The following is a 4815-nucleotide window of genomic DNA, read 5'->3' on the forward strand; positions in this document are numbered from 1 at the left end:
TGACAATTCATTGTCGAGGTTGACGCTTCAGAGGTGGGCGTGGGAGCCATTCTGTCTCAGCGCTTCCAGTCTGACGATAAGGTCCATCCTTGCGCTACTTTTCTCATCGCCTGTCGCCATCGGAACGCAACTATGATGTGGGTAACCGCGAACTGCTCGCCATCCGCTTAGCCATAGGCGAATGGCGACAGTGGTTGGAGGGGGCGACCGTCCCTTTTGTCGTTTGGACTGACCATAAGAACCTTGAGTACATCCGTTCGGCCAAACGACTTAATGCACGTCAAGCTCGTTGGGCGTTGTTTTTCGCTCGTTTCGAGTTCGTGATTTCCTATCGTCCGGGAAATAAGAACACCAAGCCTGATGCTTATCCCGTCTCTTTAGTTCTTCTGTGGCTTCTACCGACCCCGAGGGGATTCTCCCTGAAGGGGTGTTGTCGGGTTGACTGTCTGGGGAATTGAGAGACAGTAAAGCAAGCACTCACTCACACTGCGTCGCCGCGCGCTTGTCCTAGTAACCTTCTGTTCGTTCCTGTCTCTACTCGTCTGGCTGTTCTTCAGTGGGCTCACTCTGCCAAGTTAGCTGGCCACCCCGGCGTTCGGGGTACGCTTGCTTCTATTCGCAGCGGTTTTGGTGGCCTACTCAGGAGCGGGACACGCGCCGTTTCGTGGCTGCTTGTTCGGACTGCGCGCAGACTAAGTCAGTAACTCTCCTCCTGCCGGTCGTCTCAGACCGCTTCCCAGTCCTTCTCGACCATGGTCACATCGCCTTAGACTTTATTACCGGTCTGCCTTCGTCTGCGGGGAAGACTGTGAGAGCCGCCAATAAACGTAGAATTAAGAGTCCTAGGTATTGTCGCGGTCAGAGAGTGTGGCTTTCCACTCGTAACCTTCCCCTTACGACAGCTTCTCGCAAGTTGACTCCGCGGTTCATTGGTCCGTTCCGTGTCTCTCAGGTCGTCAATCCTGTCGCTGTGCGACTGCTTCTTCCGCGACATCTTCGTCGCGTCCACCCTGTCTTCCATGTCTCTTGTGTCAAGCCTTTTCTTCGCGCCCCCGTTCGTCTTCCCTCCCCCCCCCCGTCCTTGTCGAGGCGCTCCTATTTACAAGGTACGGAAGATCATGGACATGCGTCCTCGGGGACGTGGTCACCAGTACTTAGTGGATTGGGAGGGTTACGGTCCTGAGGAGAGGAGTTGGGTTCCATCTCGGGACGTGCTGGACCGTTCGTTGATTGATGATTTCCTTCGTTGCCGCCAGGGTTCCTCCTCGAGTGCGCCAGGAGGCGCTCGGTGAGTGGGGGGGTACTGTATGTTTTGTCATTGATTATCATGTCTTGTCCCTGTGCTTCCCTCTGCTGGTCTTATTAGGTTCTTTCTCTTCTCTCTCTCTCTCCTCCTCCCTCTCTCCCTCTCCCGCTCTCTCTCTCTCTATCGTTCCGTTCCTGCTCCCAGCTGTTTCTCATTTCTCCTAACGACCTCATTTGCTCTTTCACACCTGTCCCCTATTTTGCCTCTGATTAGAGTCCCTATTTCTCCCTCTGTTTTCCGCTTCTGTCCTTGTCGGATTCTTGTTTGATGTTTGCTGTTCCTGTGTCCTTGTTCGCCCTGTCGTGTTCTTTGCCTTCTTCAGATGCTGCGTGTGAGCAGGTGTCTATGTCAGCTACGGCCAGTGCCTTCCCGAAGCGACCTGCAGTCTGTGGTCGCGTCTCCAGTCGTTCCTCTCTATTGACGAGAGGATTTCAGTTTCCTGTTTTGGATTTACTATTGATTATATCCAGGAGAAGCATTATTTGTTTAATACTGGAATAAAGACTCTGTTACTATTACGTCGCTTTTGGGTCCTCATTCACCAGCATAACAACGAGAGGAATGTGGCAGGGTCTACAGTCAATCACGGACTACAAAAAGAAAACACCCCGTCGCGGACCCCGATGTCTTCCTCCCAGACAAACTAAACAACTTCTTCGAACGATTTGAGGACAATACAGTGCCACCGACACGGCCTGCTACCAAAACCTGCGGACTCTCCTTCACCGAGCCAACGTGAGTAAAACATTTAAACGTGTTAACCATCGCAAGGCTGCCGGCCCAGACGGCATTCCTAGCCGCGTCCTCAGAGCATGCGCAGACCAGATGGCTGGTGTGTTTACGGACATTTTCAATCAATCCCTATCCCAGTCTGCTGTTCCCACATGCTTCAAGAGGGCCACCATTGTTCCTGTTCCAAGAAAGCTATGGTAAATGAGCTAAACGACTATCGCCCCGTAGCACTCACTTCCGTCATCATGAAGTGCTTTGAGAGACTAGTCAAGGATCATATCACCCTCACCCTACCTGACACCCTAGACCCACTCCAATTTGCTTACCGCCCAATAGGTCACAGACGACGCAATTGCAATCACCACTGCACACTGCCCTAACCCATCTGGACAAGAGGAATACCTATGTAAGAATGCTGTTCATCGACTACAGCTCAGCATTTAACACATAGTACCCTCCAAACTCGTCATTAAGCTCGAGACCCTGGGTCTCGACCCCACCCTGTGCAACTGGGTCCTGGACATTCTGACATGCTGCCCCAGGTGGTGAGGAAGGAAACAACATCTCCAACCCGCTGATCCTCAACACTGGGGCCCCACAAGGGTGCACTCTCAGCCCTCTCTGTACTCCCTGTTCACCCATGATGCGTGGCATGCACGCCTCCAACTCAATCATCAAGTTTGCAGACGACACTACAGTAGTAGGCTTGATTACAACAACGACGAGACAGCGTTGTTGGGCCCTCGGAGTGTGGTGTCAGGAAACAACCTCACACTCAACATCAACTAAACAAAGGAGATGATCGTGGACTTCAGGAAACAGCAGAGGGAGCACCCCCTATCCACATCGACGGGACAGTAGTGGAAAAGGTGGAAAGTTTTAAGTTCCTCGGTGTACACATCACGGACAAACTGAAATGGTGCACCCACACAGACAGCATGGCGAAGAAGGCGCAACAGCACCTCTTCAACCTCAGGAGGCTGAAGAAATTGGCTTGTCACCAAAAACACTCAAAACTTTTACAGATGCACAATCGAGAGCATCCTGTCGGGCTATATCACCGCCTGGTACGGCAACTACTCCGCCCACACCGCAAGGCTCTCCAGGGGGTAGTGAGGTCTGCACAACGCACACCGAGGGCAAACTACCTGCCCTCCAAGACACCTACACCACCTGATGTCACAAGAAGGCCAAAAAGATCATCAAGGACAACAACCACCCGAGCCACTGCCTGTTCACCCCGTATCATCCAGAAGGCGAGGTCAGTACAGGTGCATCAAAAGCTGGGACCGAGAGACTGAAAAACAGCTTCAACTTCAAAGCCATCAGACTGTTAAACAGCCATCACTAACATTGAGTGCCTGCTGCCAACATACTGACTCAAATCTCTAGCCACTTTAATAATTAAAAATTGGATGTAATAAATGTATCACTAGTCACTTTAAACAATGCCACTTTATATAATGTTACATACCCTACATTACTCATCTCATAAGTATATACTGTACTCTATACCATCTACTGCATCTTGCCTATGCCGTTCGGCATCGCTCATCCATATATTTATATGTACATATTCGTATTCATTCCTTTACCCTTGTGTGTATAAGGTAGTTGTTGTAAAATTATTAGATTACTTGTTAGATATTGATGCATGGTCGGAACTAGAAGCACAAGCATTTCGCTACACTCGCATTAACATCTGCTAACCATGTGTATGTGACCAATAATATTTGATTTGATTTGATGCCATTCCATTTGCTCCGTTCCAGCCATTATCGTCCTCCCCTCAGCACCTCCACTGGTCTCAACAACTTTGTTTGACACTTTGCAGATAAACAATCATGCTGATGCATTTTTATGTGGAGCACGCTATGATGGTTCATGAACAAGTAGTATGACGTCACAAACATGGTTTTTACTAACGAAAATCACTTCATTAATTTATCAACGTTTTCAAAACCTCACATTCTGCAAATATGAATGTGCAAGTGTAGGCGGATGACGGAGGTTCTCCGCCTTGCTTTTTCCATTGGCTGCCTTGCCTCCCCTTGCCCTTGCCCTCCAGTAGATGCGTGACTGTGGGCTCCAATCCCAGCTGGTGTGTGGAGTGGTGGAGGCTGACTGGTCTGGAGCAGCTGTCTGCTCCTCACCCCTAAGTCCTCTGATCTCTGCTCTGCAGTTCAACCTGATCACCAACGCCTGCACTTCACACAGGAATTTTCCATTTTCTATTTTCTCTCACCCGGGCCCCCCCCACTGGCAGGACAAGTGGTGCCCTACAACTCCCTGACTGGCGACGCCCAAACCAGGCTGTGACACAACGGCATGCCTGGTATTTCAGTCACACTTCCATGACTCAGTTGCCACAGGAGTTGAAGGCTATTCTCTCTCTGTTGTTGTGACTCTAGCAAGTAGACTGAAAGGCAGTAGACTTAATCCACTCCAAAACTATTTTTGGTATTTGTTTCATTATTCCACTGTTTATACAGTCCCAAAATGTTTTGCATGACAGCAGTTAGATTTTCAAGATATTGGACTTTCAAGAAGCAAAATGTCACCGCTACATCATCATATGATGGTTTTTGCATCATCAGGATGATGGGGCTGGTGACACTTATTTTATGGATATGCTTTGAGGCATTTGAAAAGCCTTTCCACGTCAAATAATTGTCCGTGTGTTCAATGAGCAACATCCCCTCATTATCTCCTAACTCATCACCTCCAATCATCTCTTCCCAACAGGCAAAACTTGTTGAAATGGTGACATTACAGCC

Source organism: Salvelinus sp. IW2-2015, linkage group LG15, assembly GCF_002910315.2.
Source record: "Salvelinus sp. IW2-2015 linkage group LG15, ASM291031v2, whole genome shotgun sequence".
Lineage (NCBI taxonomy): Eukaryota > Metazoa > Chordata > Actinopteri > Salmoniformes > Salmonidae > Salvelinus > Salvelinus sp. IW2-2015.